Source organism: Rattus norvegicus, chromosome 2 (assembly GCF_036323735.1).
Source record: "Rattus norvegicus strain BN/NHsdMcwi chromosome 2, GRCr8, whole genome shotgun sequence".
NCBI lineage: Eukaryota > Metazoa > Chordata > Mammalia > Rodentia > Muridae > Rattus > Rattus norvegicus.
In genome coordinates this window covers 1,838,834-1,859,899 of record NC_086020.1, presented here as the reverse complement: position 1 = coordinate 1,859,899, position 21,066 = coordinate 1,838,834, and the positions used below count along the sequence as shown (strand labels likewise).

At 43.0% G+C, this 21,066-nt stretch overlaps 1 long non-coding RNA gene and 1 pseudogene across 3 annotated transcripts in view; both read right to left on the bottom strand.

The window, feature by feature from the left end:
- LOC134478874 (uncharacterized) overlaps nt 1-19,087 on the bottom strand; it is a 95,717-nt gene extending 76,630 nt beyond the window's left edge. The window contains exons 1-2 of one of the 3 annotated variants that reach the window (XR_010063673.1): nt 3,836-19,087; nt 2,797-3,103 (exon numbers count right to left, since the gene is read on the bottom strand). This is a non-coding gene — a long non-coding RNA (uncharacterized LOC134478874). The remainder of the gene's footprint in view (nt 1-2,796; nt 3,104-3,835) is intronic. The other 2 variants (XR_010063674.1, XR_010063675.1) reach the window with 2 other exon arrangements.
- Nucleotides 1-21,066, bottom strand: part of LOC134485543 (polyubiquitin-like) — a 192,056-nt pseudogene that overhangs the window by 152,276 nt on the left and 18,714 nt on the right.

Sequence of the window (21,066 nt, the reverse complement as noted above, 5' to 3'; positions counted from 1 at the left end):
GTTCCCATCAAATGGGTAGGGTGTGATGCTGCACACCCACTATCTCAGCACAGGTCAGTCAGGTCAAAAGGATCAGAGATTCAAGATCATCCTCCATTATGAGGTTTGAGGCCAACCTGAGATGCATGGGGGGTGGGGGGGATCAAAAGCAAAACAAAAGGAACAACATAAACGTCAGACTCCCCACTTCAAATTGTTCAAGGCTGCCTACTTCCAGGAACCAATTGCAGTCCTCAGAGGGGACAATGTCTCTACCCTTGAGTGCTCCTGCATCAGATCCCAGAACCCTGCTCTTCTGAAAGACACTGTGCCTGCCATGCCCCTAGTACATTAAACTCCAGCACACAGGCTGATACATGCTCTGCCTTCTATCCTGGAGAAATTGCTTGCTCACTGAAACCTACCCTAATGGAATCCCTGAATCAAGATGGGTTAGGAGGAAGCTCTAGCTGGAGAGTCTACCATATTACCACAACAAAAAATTATCAATAGTGTTCCTACTAAATGTAAGAGAGGCCATTCAGAGTAAGAGCATTCCGCTTAGAGTCTATGTCTATTTCAGTGCCGATATAAGGAAAATGTGTAAAAGTAGTTTCTGAATTAACAAATATCAACTATGTTCAGATAGAGATTATATATGATATATATGACTCTCTGCATATATAACCCTAACCCTAACCCCTTACTCCTAACCCTAAACCCTAGCTCCTAACACTAACCCTGTGACATAGATTTTTTTTAACATTACAGGAGAAGCTGGGAAGGCAGCACAGCCTATGAAGTGCTTGCTGTGTGTGCATGAAGTCCTGATTTGAATGGCAGCACCCAGATCAAAAGCAGGTCGTGGCAGCACACTTGTAATCTCTGCCCTGGAGAGAAAAACAAGCAGATCCCTAGGGCTCACTGGCCAGCAAGCCTAGCCTAACTGGGGAGCCCCAGGTCCCAGAGAGACCCTGAGTAGAAAGACAAGATGTCTCCCAAGCAAAGACATTTAAAGTTGACCTCTGGTTCACACATGCATATGCACACATGTGCATGCACACCCACACTCTCACTCATAAATTAAAAAGTTTTAAAAAGACTGTAAGAAAATATAAATATTAGAATTGGCGACCTAGTTGCTTGTATTAGAAAAGTTTATTTTTTTCCACTATAAGCTTGTTATACATGATATTAGATAAACGTTTTAAAAAGAATGTATGAATGAATGACTGAGCGAATAAAACTTAACAGTGGGGACTGTCTTCTCTAGCCCTCTAGCTGGCTGGCCTGTGCCAAGGAGGCAGTGTTTGAGTTGAAGGTATTCTGTTGAACTGTAATTGAGATGTCAAACCCAAGGCATTACAAGGCTAGTCAGTAAACAAAACTGGATGTTAACCTGTCAAGTAAGAAACTGAAACTTAAAACAATTTCTCCATCTCTGCTGGTGCAGGTTTTAGGAAAACTTGTCTCTTCCTTTAAGTTCACAGAACAAACACAGGAACAACGGGCAAGCTCTTAGGGAAGACATCACTTCTGTAGCTCAGCGGCACTAGGGGAGTTAAAGCAAACACAGATTTGCTCCAGGTCTATGGCATTTTACACCCAGGTGGAATTTCACAAGAGGACTCTGTCTCTACCTACAGGAGGAATGAGGCCATTTACCCTCACCCACCCATACCCGCTTCACATGTTGCCAAGACCAAAGCCAGAGCAGAGTTGGTGTTTTCTCCAGGGAGACTGCAAAGCAGGCTCCTGCAGACAGAAGTATGTAAACTGTTACAAAGGCAATGTGGAGAAAGCTACAAGGAACTTACTAAGAAGTTCACGGCATGCTTGCTCACTCTCCTGTGATGTCAGCTAAGGCTGTGTAGTGTTTTGACACTTTAAAAAGTGTTGGCTTTGAAGAGGTGGCTTAGCACCTAGTAGTCCTTTCAGCATGCTAGCTCAAATCTCTGTATCCATTGTCAGTCAAGCAGTTCACAACTGCCTGTATGTAACAACTCCAGCTTCAGGGGGCCCAAGCCCTCTTCTGGCCCTACCAACAAGCAGACACAGAGAAAGACAAACACACACACACACACACACACACACACACACACACACACACACACACACGAATAAAATAAAAACCTTATAACGCGTTTTATACTATTGATTATAGTAAAAACGTCACGGGAGCAACATTAATGACCACAAGGAAGGGTGAGATTTTATACGGTTGTAATAAATGTTACAGAAATACACTGACCAGAGCATACTAAACAGCAGAACTAGCAAGTGAAACAGTAATATGGGCTCTGTGGACCCACTGTTGTCAACGGCAACAATAGTAAAGAAATAACTAGAAATGTACACACGAACCTAAGGGTTATTTTTGGTTTCTCCAGACAGGGTTTCTCTGTATTTTGTCCTGGAACTCACTTTGTAGACCAGGCTCGCCTAGAACTCACAGAGATCTGTTTGCCTCTCTGACTCTGCAGGGATTGTAGGTGAGTGACACCACACCCAGCTCATACAAAAAAAAAAAAAAAAAGTTGTTCCTTTATAAATTTCCCAAATTTTTAACTTTTTGATGAATATATCATTAGAAATATTTGTGTACTTATAGGTGATTCCAGAAAAAAGAAAAAAAAAACCTGTAAAGTGCCTTAAGTTCCCTCAGAGTCTTTGGTATCTGCACCTTAGTCCCTCATTTTACTAAGCGATTTTCATAGTGTTGAGGAGCAGAATCAAGGGAATGCCTCTTAGCCAATGTCTTAGTTTCCTGTTCAAGCCCAACCCTTCTGTTTATTCAGCAGGGTACCCCTCGCTTACCTCTCCAGACCATGCAGCCCCAAGCTTGTCCTCCTCCTAGGCGCCCACTTGCTCCCAGGTGGCCAGGAAGAAGTGGGTAGTGGGGAAACTGGACCCGGTCAGCGGGAAGCCTGTGCACAGGTAGCAAGCAGCCAGACTCAGCACAGCCCAGGAAGTGTCCTCCATACAGGATCCAGCCACTGCTGTGACTAGAGTGGATGTCAGCCAGGAATGGGGCAATGGCTGGGAAGTCAGTAGGTAAATCATCAATGACATATTAAGTCTCCCTGGGTAAGTCCTGGGTGGAGATGATGCCATTGGTGCCCACCTACAATAAGACCACAGGGCGGTGAAACAGTTCAGCAGGTAAGGGCACTCTGCTGTCAAACCTGATGACTTGAGTTTTAGGACCCGACAGACGGTGGGATAAAAAAAAAACAAAAACAAAAACAAAAACAAAAAAAAAAAAAACTGGTTGTTCTCTGCTCTGCATGAGGTGGCACGTGAATCCCGCCCCACATAAACATTTTTAAAGGGCAAAACCGTGGTCGCTCAAAGTGGTGGTGGGCAACCACCAGTCGAATGCACCTAAGGTCTGAGTTCTACTCGGGTCAAGAAGACTCCCTCCTCTTTGCAGGTTGAGACACATTCAGGGTAACAAACTCAACTTTGGCGACAGTGCTCAAGTGCACTGCGACCCACAGGTGCGGCCACTCTTGAACCTGCTCATCTTTCTCCACCACTGCACACCTTGGGCGTCGTGTCCTTAATTAGATTGCTATGCCTGCGTGCACAGCCTCCCACCGCCCCTAAACACAAACCGCACTAGCAGCCTCAACTTCATCTTCCTGCCTGGGAAGTTGAAGTAGAGGGGGACGGTTCCAACTCTCCCTTGAAATGATCCTTATTCCTCCACAGTAGGGATCAAGAAGCTGCAGCGCCACCGCTAAGCCCGGTCCCCAGCGGCGATGACAGTTAAACGTTGAGGTTAGTTGCTCCACACCCTGGGAAGAAACTACAACCCCACACCAAGCCACGCACCTCTGGGAGCTGAACTTACATAGAGGTTGCTGAACTGGACACCGTAGAAGCATAGAGGTACTGCTAGCTTCACAGCCGGGGAGCTTTCAAAGTCGCCCTCCTGTGGCAGCAGATCTCCCCACAAGTCCCCGTAAGGAAAGAGCTCCACAGGACGCAGAGCCCCGGCTCGTGACAGCAGCACGAGCACCAGGAGCAGCGATAGGCGGTGATGGCGCCTGGCTGTGGGGTCCCAAGACATGCTCATTCCTCCCTGGCTCTGCCCTCCACACCTCGAGTCTCTGCAGGCCACTGTGCCTGCAGATGCCCACTCGGACCTTTGGTCCGCAATGCGGACCCCAAAACCGCGCTGATTGGCTACAGCTCTCAGCCACTGACCAATCAGCGACTCTGAGAATGTATGCCAGCGGCTACTACAACTGGTTCTCATTAGGTTTCCTAAGACTGCTGTAGTTTGGTAGAGCAGCCAGCCTGGGAAGGTGAGACTGTTGGCCGGATCTGGTCTGGGCTGTCCCAAGTACTCCTGGGCTACCCACGACTCTCCAGTATGGGTAATGACGCTGCAGGAGGTGATCTCCTGGGCTGGAGGGACACTCAGTGCGCGGGCAGCTGTAGGTTCTAAGCGACTGTGCGCTCTAGGTTGGCAGAGCGAGGGAGGGTAATGAGATTACACACTGGAGTTTTCTCCCTGCCCTGGCGTCCCAGGTACCCCTCTCGCAAGAGGCCAGGCCATCGGATAAAGATTCAAAGAATCTTTGTCTCTATCCGGGGACTGCTCCGCCCCACCCGCATTTCCTGCTGAGAAGCATGCCTTTGTGAAAGGCTGACCCCCAAGTCCTATCCCCAATCCCTGGCTAACCTTTGGGAGGACACTGCCACCCTCTGAAATGTCCTCCCCAGCTGTTTACCTTCCCTGGGGCAAACCACCCCAGCGCAGACTGTGAATCCCACTTTGTGTGACACCATTCAATTGAAGCCTGGAGTGAAGCTGCCTGGCGCCAGGGCGGGACAACTGAGTGTTTTCTCCCAAAGTGAAGGAACTGCCCTAGCAGAGTCCATAACCCCAGCTGCCCTGTAGGGCTGGAAACCTCACAACCTGTGAGGTGCACCTGTGTTGGGGAACCCCCTCCACCATAAACAACATCCCCTCTGCTCTAAGCCTTGGGAGCCGGATGAGATTTTATTACCATTTTAATATCAGGAGCGTGAAATTTCCCACGTATAGCCAATTTTCTCTCAGCTAGGCCCACCCGCCACGGGATCCTTAGAAGCAAAGGTAGTTTTTAAAAAAGCCTTAGACATACTTTAAAGGACTCCCAAAACCAGCTTTCTCGTTGTGTTTTTCCCAGCCATGTAATTCTTAATTATTTATATATTATTTCATATATTTCTTTAAAATTGTCTCCAAGGGGCCAAATACTAAAATCCTTGAAGATACCAGACTGACAGACTCCTAATCAACACAACAGAAAAGGCCCAGAGCAGTTTGTCCCTGCAAGCTGGAGAGAGCTATGTTTTCTCCCTCAGAAAACAAACTGAAGCTTGCACTTTTTTTTGCCTCATTTGTCCCCCTGTGACCAACTATTTACATTTTGCTGAGGACAAAATGGTGTCTCAGAGGCAGGAGGCGATTTGACTTGTCCAAATTATTTACTCTTATTTACTCTTAGTTATTTATTTAACCTTATTTACTCTTCCACCCACCGTACATTCTGCCTCTGGCTCAACATTTCTCCTCTGGCTAAGCATTCCTCCATTCAGCATAACAATAGCTCTAACTTTGACTGGAGGTCTAGCCTACAAATTAGAGGCAAACCAAAATCAAAGATGGAATCCCCACAGCTTGATTTCCTAGTGTTCTCTTTCTTGTATAAATGCCCATCCTCCCATGCACTCCTACTCTCCAACAACCCACCCCTGCCAACCTGAGAAGGGTAGGCTAGCTTGTGAATTCTGACCAACAGAATGGGGCCATAGTGATCAGAATTCACTTCAATGGCCTTTCTGTCTTGCCAGTCAACACCATATCTCCACTGGTTCTGAGGAAGCTATATACTGCCTTAGGAGGGCAACACATAGTAAAGAACTCCAGAGAGTCTCTGGTCACCAGCCAGCAAGAATCAAACTCTGCCAAGAGACCTGTAAATGAGCTTCTGGAGTCTTGAGATAGCACCACAACCATGGTTGACTTTGGTTGCAGCCATGTGATAGACCCTTGAAGCAAGGGCCTCATTTAAGCCATAACACATTCTTAATTCATAATGACCCTGAGAATTACTAAATATGTGTTGTCTTAAGGCATTTCATTTGAGAGGAGTTGCTGGACATAAATAGATAACCAAATCAGGAGAACACTGTGCTAAGGAAACTAAACTTGAAGAGTGTTTGGTTTTTTTTTTTTTTTTTTTGGTTTGTTTGTTTGTTTGTTTGTTTTTTAAGTGATTACTGTCACGTGACTGGTGTATGTCAAAGTTTATCTTTAAACCCAGTTTTGTCTTGACTCTAGACTTCTACCTTCAACTGCAAATTGTACTGACTCAATGGCATTTTTACTTTCCAACGTAACTTAGGTTATATTCACCTCTGGCTATGCTACCAGCTGTCAAATGCCACCTCCTACATTTCATGATGTAGAACAACACTAGTCCCGTTCCCTGTGGTGGGCAAATTTTTCCACCAGTCTACAAATGACCCTTTGTATCCCTCAAGGCATGAAGCAATAGTCTTCAGAATGCTTTCCTGGACAACAACTTGATTTAGAAGCCTCTTGCTCAGCACATACCCCACGTTTACTTACCAAGGTGGAATGTCTTCCCATATCTCTCTTGTGATCCAATTAGACACCTTCAGTATGTTTTGGGAGAAGAAATGTTGTCTTATTCTGAGCCTGTCAAATGCCTAGAAATTCGAGGAGTATTTGTTGAGTGAGTAAAGCCAAGCAAGCCGTCCTGGGACTAGGACCCAGTTTTGCTAGCCCAGAACAGCGGTCTTTCTCACTGTTTACCCCACCTTTTCTACTAATCGGACCTAATTTGTAATCCTCTTTACCAGGCTGCTTAGCAACACACCCACTACTGTACTCCAGTTTTCATCAGTCTCTCATTCATTTGGCAATATTCCTGCAAGCTTACCCAGGTGGGTAAGCTATGAGGGCTTTCATGACCTGGTCCTCGACATTACTGGCCCATGATCACGATTAGGTTTGGAAACTGAAGCATAAGTACAAGGCTCTAACATACCATGTAGTCACCAGCAAAACAGGCAAACTGACTTTGAAAGTAAAGATAGTACTGGATTTGATTCCTACATAATCTGAGGATCAAGAAGTGAATCCGGCAGAGAGATGGCTGAAGTGAATGGTCTTGTGTCCCTGAATTACAGCTGTGCTTAAACAGACATTCTTTGGAGTTTCTACATTTATTTTTAAATGACTCCATGGCACCAAAAGAGAGGCTTCTCCTTTAATATGTCACTTTGTGTCTTTGGGAAAAGGCAATTTCTGTCATAGCTGTTCCACTAATCAGAGGGAAGAGCTGCTTCTCTGGTACCTATATCTCCGTTTGCAAGGATAGAATTTCTGTGAGCTGCCCAGCTGGCTGAAGAGGCAGAGGCCCCTTTCAAGCTCAGATGATAAGGGACTACAGAAGTGTTTAGTCCTCTTGGATTGGGTCCTTACGGTGACTGACACCATTTGAGAACTGAGATTATTTTATCTCCCTCAAGATAGGGACTGAACCAGACACCATGCTTCCCAATAGATCTCACGTGACTATCCACACATTCCTGTTATGAATACTGTGACCTCAAGAATGATGATACTTCCTGTTATTTTGCTTAGGAAAATGAAAGCACATCTGTTTCTCTGTGTGCAGATAGATGCAAGTTCTCAAGAGCACATTCTATGCATAGGTGGGGGAGCATGCTCAATGGTGAGTCAGATGAGCATGCTCCATGGTGAGTCAGACGAGCACGCTCCAAGGACAGGCCAGAAGTATATGCTCCATAGACTGTCAGACAAGCATGCCCCATGAAAAGTCAGAGGACCACACTCTGTGTGTAGACCAGCTCTTGTAGTACTCAGGGACTCTTTGCATAACTTTGCTATCCAACTATATTCCAAGGTTGGTGTGATGGCCTGTGAAAAAATAGAATAGGGCAAATTAGCACGTCTTCTCAGACTGAGGCTCATGTGGAATTATGTTGTGCCTAAGAAATAACACGCGCAAGATAGTATTTGATGTAAGATGTACAGTGTATAACGACTGTGAGTCTTGCAGTCTTGTCGTCTGTGTTACTGAGCATGTAGGTTTCCTACAATTTTAAGTACAGAGATGGTATGGGGGGCATTCAGATTCTTTCCCAACAGCCTTCCTCTTCTTTTCTTTGGACTCAAAAACTTCATACTGTTCAGATTCTGTGTGCAGCAAAGCTAGGAATGGTGGCCCCCATTCTGACAGACAACTAAAATTGGTCTGGCAGTCATGATTACAGTTGCTACCTCTTCCATTGCAGAACACATCCCCTGGATTTCTGAAACTGTGTGTTAGGGCTTTTTCTATGCACCCCTAGGACAGCACTGAGTTGTTAATTGGGTGCAGCTGAAGGGACTGGAGACTGCTCAGCAGTTAAAAGAATTTGCTGCTCTCATGGAGCCCCTGAGTTTGGTACTGAGCACCTACTTCATGCAACTCAGGACTGTCTCATACTCTAGGGAATGTGGAAACCAGAGACATGCAGACACACATACCTACACGTAGTTAAAAATCATAATAAAAGTAAGCCATAGAGGCATTAACAAAAACAGAATGGAACAAGATGCTTTAATAAGACTTACTGAAAAAGACCTATGCATTATTTATTTCTGGAAGTTTGGGGGCTGCAGGTAGTTGGCCATGAATAACTAAGGCAATAAAATACAAACCCATGGATAAAGGGTGATGCCTGAATGCCTTTACTCATTCCTACAAGTGTCTCCTGTGTCTTCTACCATTCCCTTTCTATTGGCCTTTCTCCTAATCCCTAACTATACCCCAGTCAAGCCATTAATGCTTTTCTCTACTTCCTACTGCATTGATTTCCTTCCTCTGCATTTTTAGAGTCTCTGCTGAGAAGGAATTTGAACTAGCCAGCTGCCTTCCTTTACAATACAGGGAAATGGACTGTTCCATTTCCACCAATAGATGGCTCAGATCGAGACCAGCTATGAAATCATATGACAAAATTCTCTATGCAATTTCCAGCCTTTTACCTTTAGACCTCTTTGGTATTTCTTGCCCTTCTGGAGTCTCTTTCTAGAAATTCTCTGCCCGGCTCTCCTCTCTGGTCATCTCCTTATATTCTTCCTTAAGGTCTTTGTTTTATGCCTCTGCTCTAAAAGCATGTCATTTCTGAGACCTGATTCTCTTTCTGCTCCATGCCATCCTGGAGTGTCCGGACTCTTCTAATGGCCCCTCATCACAGCTAGAGTCTCAGACCCAGCCCTGAGCCTTTGGCTTTTAAACCTATATCCAGCCTTTTTCTGAGTTTCCCCTGAGACTCCACATCAAGAACTAGAAGAATTTCTAAATTCCATGTTTCTTCTAAAGGCATGTATTGTTACCATTAGCCTGCTGCAGGTCCTCATTGTATCTCACCTGCTCCCTATGGTAGAAGAAATGGTAGCTTAACTTATTCGTTGTTTATTCCCAGTTTCCCATGCCAAAACCTTTTATACAAGGAGAATTACTGCTTGCTTAGCTTTTCTTACAGCCAAAGGTGGCCATTGGAGATGGTATGTACCTGACTTGCAGAAATCTACTAAGGCTGTTGGTCTCTGGAAGGGCCTTTATGATGGATGATAAAGGAACTGTTGGCTTATATCCCACTCTTGTATCATTAAACACAATTGCAAGGTCCTGTGCTCAACCAATCATCTTCTTATGGCAGAATGGCCTCTAGGAGAGCAAAGCATGACAAAGCCAAACTGCAGAGAGCAGAGTACCTGAATCAGTCACTGCCCTCCTGTCACCACCCCTTCACTGTGAGAGAAAACACACCGCTGCTGTCATAAGATTTTCTTACGTGTAGGCATTCCTATGCCTTATTAATATACTCTACACTTAACTCTGCACTGTCCATAAAATTTAAACAAATTTTGGTATGGTATATCTCTGTCTGACATGCTTTGGTGGAGCTTCCCCACCTTCCTGGAAAGCTAATGCTGTTCTGTATCTCCTCTGATATATCCTGTACTTTCCAGCCTTACATCATCAGAATACTGAACTGTTTCTCTCCAGTACCCCATCTGCAAAAACAGCTGGATCCTGGTATACCTCAGTGGATGCTGCTCCTTGTCATTCCCACCTGCAGATGTTCCAAAGAACCTGCTCTTTCTGCATGCCTAATACTTGGGCATATGTTTCTCAGCCTTTCATCTAAACTCTCCAGTACTCTAGTTAGGTCTGTCATTCTCAAAGGCCCCAGGGTGTAAACTGTAGTTTCATGTCATGGTATATCTTTGACCCACTCTGTCTGTCTCTGTCTCTGTGCTCTCTTACTACCTTATGTAGTCACTTAAGAATGCTTGTTTCTCTCATCACAGGACAAGAGATAGCTTTACAAATGTATTCCTGGCTGGCTTTGCATAGTCATTGGAACGTGGTCAGAGATGCATAGTATCTCTTTATCTTATTTTTAACAGCACAGACTTGCTACACAGGAATGTTCAGTAAACCCTTGCTGACATGAATAGGAAAAAATACTTCTAGAATGGCTTTCCTAACTCCCACACTTTCTCCTGTATAATCCACTCCCTGATCCTTTGCATTCTTGCTACATTCTTGATTGTTACTAGGAATACATGAGACTCGAGTTAAAAACAAAGAAAAACAAGAAGCAAACCCACACACAAATTATACTTAAGTATATTGTATCAGTCTCTATGTCCTCCACACAGAAGTCTTCCCCTCCCCAGACTCTGTTTCCCTTAGGTTCTACTTTTCATTTCCTTTAAGACTTTCCCAGCTGCCCTAACACAGAGTTCTGTAAATAAATGCTGGTGTACTTCTGATGATGCAGAAAGAGCTCATGGCTGCCCAAATATAACATCAGTGTGAGCTGTCTCCACTGGGTAGTGAAAGCAACCATGTTTCCAGTTGTCTTTGGCTTTCTTTGTGCTGTTTGCCTAGATATGCTGTGCTTTTCCCCAAATCAAATCACCTGTTATTATTACATGTGACCTGCTGGCCACCAGCACTTCCTCTAGAACTTGGTACTTGAGCCAGAACGATGTTCCTGAAGTCAATGATAGCAATAGCAAGCCTTAACTGAGCCATCTATAACGTACAGGGCTCGGCCTGGGCACTCTTTCCACTGTTTTGTTTATCCAGTAATCATGCCTCATTTTCAGATACAGAAATGGAGTATAGAGGGATTACCTGCCTTAACCAAGAACCCCCTCAGCAAGAGTGAAAACCAAACTTCAAGCCCACGCTATCTGACCTCTGACCTCCCTCAAAACATGAGCAACAGCTGAATCTCTAATTCTGCCAGTCAGTTCTTGTGTTCCAGATTTTCATGAAGCTAGAATTATATGTGCTCAACTAGACATACCTCATAAAATTAGAGGACTTTAAATATCTGAATTCTTTAGACTGAAAAAATATGACACCATGCCCTTTAAAAGCTTACAGTCTAGATTTGTTGATGATGTTCTCATAATTTATTGAAAATTTATTACACAATAGACATTGCAATGGATTTGCAATCTTCATCACATCGTATGAGATAAGAAAATTGAGATTTTGAAATTTTAAGTGGCTTACTCGTGCTCCAACAGATAACAGTAGCTAAATGAAAATCTGAATGGCCCGAAAAGCAACCTCACCCATAAATATAGCTATGCTTCATTAATCCAGCAGCAGGAGCAGGGATTGTAAGCCATCCAGAATTACTGCAAAGTTCTCAGAATTCTTCCGAGAATGAGCATCACACATTATACCACAACATAAAATACTAAATGAAGAGTGGGTTCCACTGAGATGGTATCGTTTACTGGTAGTAGAATGTCTTGTCACACACTGCATGTCTCTTCCTACTGAAGTACTATTGTCCAGATTTTCCTGGGCAGTAGTGAGTTCTCACTTTCTCAGTGATGGAAAAGGGGGCTATATTCTAAGGCTGCTTTTCTTCTTTGTTTTGGTCATTTTGTTGGCTACTTTTAGCTGTCATTTTTACACAATCTAGAATCACCTGGGAAGAGAGTCTTACTTAGGAATTGTTTCAATCATGTTGGACTATACGCACGTTTTGGTGGTTGTGGTGGTGGTGGTGGTAGATATCTTTAATTTTTTTTTAATCTCAGCACCCAACGACTATGTTACTCTTGGTACCAATTTTTGTTCTAGTCTTATTTGTCTTACTGTCATTACATATCCTGGCAAGAATCAACTTAGGGAACAAGGGATTATGGTGGCTTGAATGAGAGTGGCTGCCAAAGGTTCATATGTTTGAATACTTAGTAAGAAGTCCTAGCTCACTATGGGCAGCAGCAATCCCTAGGTTGGGCCCTGAACTATATATAGAAGTGAAAAAAGTTTGTAAGTAACTATCCGTGCAGATATGCTCTCTTTACTCTTGACTGTGAATATTCGTTAGCCATCTGCCTCAAATTCCTGCAATTCCTATGATTTTCCTGAAATAATGGACTGTTACCTGAAATTGTAAGTCAAATAAACTCTGTGTTTGTCAAGATTCTATTGCTATGAGGAGATACCATGACTAAAGCAACTCTTGTAAAAGAAAACATTTAATTGGGGGCTTGCTTACAGTTTTAGAAAATCAGTACACGTTATATTGGCCAGAAGCAAGTAAGAAGGTGCTGGGGCAGTAACTGAGAGCTGTACATCCTAATATATCCCAGAATGATACACTGAACTTTTAAACCTCGAAACCCACTCCTCCAATAACATGCCTCCTCCAATAAGGCCATACCTATTCCCAAAGGCCACACCTCCTAATCCTTCTCAAATAATTCAACTCCCTGATGACTGAGTATTCAAACATATAAGCCTATTGGGGTTCATATACAAAAGAATGTAAATGACTAAACTAAATACTACACCAAGGACTGTGGAGAACCAACCCACTCATTGGACATTCTGTGCATGTGATGGCTTGTACTGGGTAGGGTTTCTCCTAAAAGAAAGAAACACACAATGTAAAGCTGTAAAATTATAGGATACCTCAAACTGTGCTTTCCTCTTTGTGAAACATTAACAGACTTTAAAAATTCGGTTTTTACAAAAATCACGAGCAACAGAATACTGAGGCAGCCACATGCCCCTCCCTCTATAAGAGGTCTGAAATGGCACTGTTGTTTTTTCCTGATCTTTGAGAAGAAACAATCAGACAATTTCAGTTGGGTTCTATTGAAAAGCCCTCATTGGGATCTAGAGGTGAGGTGGTCCATTCAGATATTTCGATGTTCAGAAGCCTACCTCCAAGAAGAAAACCAGACCAACCAACTTAGCCTCAACACAACCCCTTTCTTCTGGTCAACTTTAAATAGTGGGAGGGAAAAATAAAACAATAAAAGCCTAAAGCATAATAAGGTTATGAGGAGGTAAAGAGCTACTCTATTGATAAAAAACTCCACAAAGGTCCGCCGAGGTTATCCAAAGCTAGAACTGAAGCATATAGATTCACTGAATCCCAGACAGTTATATAACACAAGTGTCATGTATTTTACACGCTGCAGGGCCCCTAAGAATTGCACCCTAAGCACCATCAACTGTGTCCTGTGTATTGAGGACTTACACATTCTGTTTAAGTAGTTTCTGACTACATGTGTTCTCTACTGTGTGGTGATATTTTGGTACTATCCCTCTAGGACCTTGCCCATCCTACAGACTTGCCTTCTCTTGGGCATGCTTGAGGTTTTAGGCACAGTCAAAACAATAGGCCATTTCTTTCCATTCTCCCTCTGTATTTTTAAGTCAGCAGAAGATAAAGCAACTTGGATTGCACTAAAGGTACCTTGGCTGAATTATAATTAATTTTGTTAGGTTTTCCATTTTTAATTTTCATCGCATTTTTGTGTGTATGTATGTATATACATGTATGGGTGCAGAGGTCAGAGGCCAACTTGTGGGTGGTAGGTCCTTCTACCATATGTGATACAGGTATTGAATTCAAGTCATCAAGCTTTGTGGCAAAAGCCTTTTGCTGAGCCTTCATGCTGGTTCTCAATTTTTATAATAGTTCTTCATGAGGACAATGGTCTTGACAAACAGATATTATATTGAAGACTATTATTACTGTTGGCGAACTTTCCCATATTGATGTAAAAGGGTAAAAAAACCCTTCTAAACATTAATGATTGAACAAGGTGAGCTTTCAACTAAATGGGTGGCTCCTCAGCTAGGCTTTGAGAAATTAGAAATCTACAGAAATAGCCAAGCCCAGGAGTTTAATGTAGGCCTTGTTCTGTCTGAGAACAGAATTTCGACTAGATGTTGACCCTTCACACCATTGTGTTGAACATTGAGCGTCCTATTTACCCAGTCCATCCCTCTCCTGTATTCTGCTGAAATCTGTGGCACTGCTCTGTGTAAGGTGATGCCATTTATGGAGCAAGGCGAGTCCAGGATAAGGCATACCCTATCATTGGATGAGAAGGAAGGGCAGGTGGGGAAATGTCTAGGAAGGAGGGAGGAGAAAGAGAGGTGAGGAAAATCAAGATGGAGACAACAGAGCAGGATGATCCAGGTCCAGGTGGATAGTTTTCCAAAGCATTGTTTAAATTTGGCTTATGAGAAAGGAACAGATTTGTAGAGATAAGAGTACTTGTTTGGTTCACATGGTATAAAAGAAACTTTATGTTTACTTCCCTTTGACTCATGACCCCAGTCCTCACTCTTTTGTGAGCTATTTCTTAAAAGGACAAAGTTTTGCATTTTGCCATATATTCATAAGTGTATGTTCATCCAAATTACTGGCAGTATTTCATTATTTTTGCCTAAGAAGATGTTGTCTGATTCCTGGCAGCTGTAGTGACTGGTGTTTGCAGGATTCTGGGATTCGGACTGCAGGCCTCCTGACCGCACAGCAAGTTCTTTTAACCTGGGAAGTATCTGTCTAATCACCAGAGCTATAGTTTATAAGGTGGCGAATATAGATTTAAACATGGACACTAAGGGAGGAGAAACACACATGAAAGCATGACAGGCATGAGAGAAGGGGAGGCAGATGTGGGGAGTTGAGCTGTGTAAAGCAAAGACAGAGTGAGCTGGGGCCAAGAACAGATAATTAGAAAAACTTTTAATTAATTAATTAATTAATTAATTAACTCATTAACATATTCTGTGTTCATATGTCTATACATGTTAGTGTGTGTGTATGAAGACCAGAGGACAAATGAGTGGGGATGTCATCCTCCTACCACATGAATTGTAGTTATAGAACTTGGATCCTCATGGGTGATGACAAGTTCCTTTACCCCCTTTTAAAAGTGACAATTTTTATTTTTGTGTGTGTATGTATGACAGGAGTTGTATGTGTGAATATTGTAGAAATTGTTTAATCCTCACACAGGGTTTCTCCCCTTCCTCTGACTACTTAGTTCCTAGATAAAAGACACCCACAAGCTTTATATTTACATTAATCAGCAAAGGAGCTGGGCAGATATGGATCCTCTTGATGGTATGTCTGTTTCACAGCCAATAATCCCACTATAAAATTAAATTTCCTATGTCTGGGCTTCTCTTAACTCCAATTAGCCAACCTACCTGACCCATGGAGGCTTCCTCCTCCCTTCACATTCTTTTCCCCTCATGGTTCTTCTCTGATGCGAGAAGTCCTGGAATGCTAAACTCTGTCTCTTTGTCTTCTGCCCAGCTGTTGACTGTTGGCATCTTTATTCACTTATCAGAAATAATTTGGGGAAAAGATCACATCTCATCACTTGGGTCTACTTGTGGACTCTTGTCTCTGGGACAATCAGGCCTTGGGGGTCTGCAGTTAGCATTACAATGCACAGCAACAGACCAAACCACAAAACAAGGAGGTCAGGGGCATCTGGTGGGAGTCAGGTTTCAGTGTAGGTCCCAGGTTACATCAGGCTTGGCCACACAAGAACCTTTACACATTGAGTTATCTTATTGCCTCATGAAAAACCTTTTACAGGCTCCTTTGGCCTGGTGGCTCTGCATATGTGAGCTCGCATGTGTGGAGGCCAGCGGAAAACCTTGGGTGTTACTCTTCAGGTGCCATCAATAGGACAGGTCGACTTGGCCATCTGGCTAGGGAGGATATGGAGTCTCTGTCTCCCCAGCACAAGTGTGTGCCACCAAACCAGGTTTCTTTATTGTTGTTGTTATTTTAATTTGCTTCTTGTGTTTGGACTCAAGTTTATTATCTGAGTTTCTGGCCCCATGGCTTTCTATGTGTGCAGGAGAGGACAAAAAAATGTCTGTGATAGATGCGTGTATTGTATATGATTGTTCTTGAGTCTAGCATAAAACTGAACAGAATGTTCCTTTCTGGCTTAGTCTTGTTTGATCACACTCAAGGTTTAAGAGGAACCTCTTTGTTTTTTTTTTTTTTTTAATTTTTTATTAGGTATTTTTTTATTTACATTTCCATTTTATTCCGCTTCCCGGTTTCCTGTCCATTTGCTCTCCCACCCTTCCAAGAGGGTCTTCTTGCAGGTTTAATTATAGGACAAGGGTTATATAATTCTCTAAACTCTATGATTCTTACATCTAAGACTACTAAGTATGTACTTTGTTTCATTTTTTTCCCTTTTGGCACAATCTCAATTATGTAGCTGAAATGTGGAATAAACTACTAATACTAAAATCATTAAGTGTTCTTAAGTTCACTAGGGCACAGGCCAAGAGATTGGAAAAGACTGGATCTGATGCAAATACTGAGACTTTCCTATTGCCTGTGCTGGCCCGAAAGTAGGCAGCTAATCCACAGAGGGCAGCATTTCTCTGGCTATTAAGGACCACGGGTCACTCTGTCTGCTTAGCCGTTCTCTACAGATTTCATTTGACACTATTTTAGTCTACTGTAGAGAAATGACAGGAAGCAACTGCTCCTAGCTTGTCAGCTGCAGGGCATGCTAGGATGGTTTGGTCACTCCCAGCACACTGAGATACCGAGGAGGCACAGTTCCTTAAGCAGAGGATTCTGGTAACTCCTACTGCCAAGTAAGCTGCAAACCTGAGGACGTGGCCTTCATGATCATTCTCTCGTGAAAAAGTAACTTTGTTTATAGGTTAATTAGACAACAGCACATCTAACAGATCGAAGAGTTGGACTGCTGACAAGTTTCTCAGTTTGCAAAGAGGTTTACATCACTTCGATCCAAGATATTCTATTGGTAGGGAAGCAGCAGCTGGTGAGAACTATATATTGTAGGAAACCTTTATCCTGCTTTGCCTTTAAAAGAAGTTGAAACTGAATAAACTGTGCATTGGCTGACTGGGCTGTGAACCCCCCATATCTAGGTTAATGCAAACCTCACTTGAGACCTCAATGTACTAGACTGTAGCATTGAATCCATTTTTCTGCTTTGGCTCCATAGTTAGTAATGGCACTGCTCAAGAGTTCTCTGAATGAAACACACACGTGCCCAGATGTGCGCATGCACATGCACACGCACATGCACACGCACACGCACACGCACACACACACACACTTACACACATACATGCACACCAGTTAATTTTGATACACCTCGAGTAAGCCCAATGGCTGGACATTTCTAATCCTCCTGACATCTGGCATACATTTCCCTCTGGTATCCAACGAGGGATCTTTGTTTAAATCTGTGTTTTATCTTTGTTGCTCTGTTACCTTCTGGGAAAGTCTCCACTTTCCCTATAGGGTCCTATTCCCTTCCACCTATATTGTAGGCTGCTTTCTCTCTTGCAGCTCTTAAATCTGATCCTTCTAAATATGGATCATGGTGATTCTCTTCATTCTCCCCTCTCTCAATCCCTTGCCCTGTCTTTCTGTCTTTCTACCCAGCCATTGCTTATATGGCAATTCTTTATTTTCAATTAAAGGACTCCAGGAGCCTCAGGCCTGGAAGTGTGATTTTTTGGGGAGCCAAAATAAGACAATGCTCAACACCAGATGTTGACCCTTTACACATACATTCTTGATATTAAATTAAGCAACTTTCTCTAAGAATATTGGAATTTGATCCTCAGTACTAGGGAGGGTAAACATAAAGAAGGAAATGGCAGTCATTTTGACTGTGGCCTCGGTTCATATGTTGCTGGCTAGGACTTAGTCACATGCACACTCTTGATTTGAAAGTCACCTAGGAAATATAATTCATAGTTCCCCACTCTGTACCCTATTAAAGATATAGGAAATGTGAAAGGAAGATAGAACATAACAGTACAGACTCTCTCAAAATGCTCTTAGACGTCTGGGTTTGTATTCTATTTATTTAAGCATTCCTGAGTGCTCTGTATACTTTTAGTGGCCATTCTCTGATGCACATTTTTATCTTCAAGCCATTAAATACAGCTTAAATACAGCCATTAAAACTGTGGTGAAGTGCTAAAATGCTTAAAACATAAAAATGTAACATTTTGATGATCCTTTTTTAGTTATGGTTTTTTGGGGAGGCAAAATAAGACAATGCTCAACACCAGATGTTGACCCTTTACACATACATTCGTGATATTAAATTAAGCAACTTTCTTTAAGAATATTGGAATTTCATTGATAAGTGGCTATTAGCCCAAATGCTTGAATTACCCTAGATGCCTAGAACAAATGAAACTCAAGACGGATGATCAAAATGTGAATGTTTCACGCATTCTTTAAAAGGGGAACAAGAATACCCTTAGCAGGGAAGAAAGAGGCAAAGATTAAAACAGAGACTGGAGTAACACCCATTCAGAGCCTGCCCCACATGTGGCCCATACATATACAGCCACTCAATTAGACAAGATGGATGAAGCAAAGAAGTGCAGACCAACAGGAGCCGGATGTAGATCGCTCCTGAGAGACACAGCCAGAATACAGCAAATACAGAGGCGAATGCCAGCAGCAAACCACTGAACTGAGAATAGAACCCCCGTTGAAGGAATCAGAGAAAGAACTGGAAGAGCTTGAAGGGGCTCGAGACCCCATATGTACAACAATGTCAAGCAACCAGAGCTTCCAGGGACTAAGCCACTACCTAAAGACTATACATGGACTGACCCTGGACTCTGACCTCATAGGTAGCAATGAACATCTCAGTAAGAGCACCAGTGGAAGGGGAAGCCCTGGGTCCTGCTAAGACTGAACCCCCAGTGAACTAGACTGTTGGGGGGAGGGCGGCAATGGGGGGAGGGTTGGGAGGGGAACACCCATAAGGAAGGGGAGGGGGGAGGGGGGGGAGGGATTTTTGCCCAGAACCCGGGAAAGGGAATTACACTCGAAATGTATGTAAGAAATACTCAAGTTAATAAAAAAAAATCAAAAAAAACAAAAAAACAAAAAAAAAAACGAAAATGTGGTATATCTACACAATGGAATACTAGAAAAACAAAACAAAAAAAACAAAAAAAGAATATTGGAATTTGATCCTTAGTACTAGGGAGGGTAAACATAAAGAAGGAAATGGCAGACATTTTGACTGTGGCCTTGGTTCATATGTTGCTGGCTAGAACTTAGTCACATGCACACTCTTGATTTGATAGTCACCTAGGAAATGTAATTCATAGTTCCATACTCTGTACCCTATTAAAGATATAGGAAATGTGAAAGGAAGATAGAACATAACAGTACAGACTCTCTCAAAATTCTCTTAGACCTCTGGGTTTGTATTCCATTTATTTAAGCATTCCTGAGTGCTCTGTATTCTTTTAGTGGCCATTCTCTGATCCACATTTTTATCTTCAGGACATTAAATACAGCCATTAAAACTGTGGTGAAGTGCTAAAATGCTTAAAACATAAAAATGTAACATTTTGATGATCCTTTTTTAGTTATCGTTTTATGTGTAAAGGTATTTTTGCTTGCTTGTGTGTCTCTACACCACATTCTTGCCTGGTAACCACAGAGGCTAGAAGACAGCATTGGGTACTCCCGGTACTAGAGTTAAAGACAGCTGTGAATCACCATGTGGGTGCTGCCAGTGGAGCCCTCCATAGTCCTCTGAGAGAGAAGCCATTGCCCTTGGCTGCTCAGCCATCTCTTTGGTCCCAACCATTTTTACATGGGTTGTTCAGTAACATTAATACAGTGTGCAACAGACATTACCACCATTCGTCAGTAAATCCCTTTCATCTTGACCTAAGATGCTCCTGTTATTATCCCAATCCCAAAACACACTCTCCTATTTTCAGTATCTCCTAAATACTTGAAGTATCTGGTCTGAGTGGGATGGTAGAGCAGTTTACCTTTACAAATGACTGCTTTTCTTAGCATCTTGTTTTCATGACCATGCTGTTGCACATCCTAAATTTCCTAAGTCTAAATAATATTTCATATGTGTATGTGGCATGTTTTGTTTTTTGATACTATATCAATGTATATTTGGGATTGCTTTCACCTTTTAGCTACTATGAATGCTGCTGTTGGGAATACAGGTGTACAGATAAATGTTTCATTGTGAGCAAGTGGACCATGACATCAGACAGAAGAACTCAGAAGGTTTAGTGATCTCAAACACCATGAATCTCAGAATTGATAATGGTAGGAATGAGGCCATTGCCTGCTCTAGAACATGTAACCAGGACACCACACTGAGAAGACCAGGACTATTAGTCACGTAGGAAAAACACCTGGAGTCCTTCCCCATGCAAATAGACCATCACTAGCTTCTCAAACTGATCCAGTGGGAAGCATCTTCCCTTGGATCCCACTCTACTCCTCCAAAAGTATATTTCCTATTCACATTTAATAAAGTACAGAAGCTATGTTACCTAGAGTAATCTGAGAGTGTCTGTTTTACTGATCTGTAACTCTTGGGAAAGAGCTTTCTCTCCAGAAGCTGTCATCAGAAGCTTTCATCTGGACCTTGGCGCAGCCTCCTGCCATCAGCAAAGCCTACTGCTGCTAATGCCACCCTGGCACTGGCACTGGCACTGCCACAGTAGCAGAGGGGACACAGGACCCTGGCAACCTCTCCTGTATTGTCCTCCCAAACCTCCCCGCTTTCCTTGTGAGAGCTGTTAACACTCTGCCCATTTGCTGCCAGACCAGAGACCCCAGGAATCAACTCAATCCATGTTCACCAAGGGCCACATCTACTTTGAG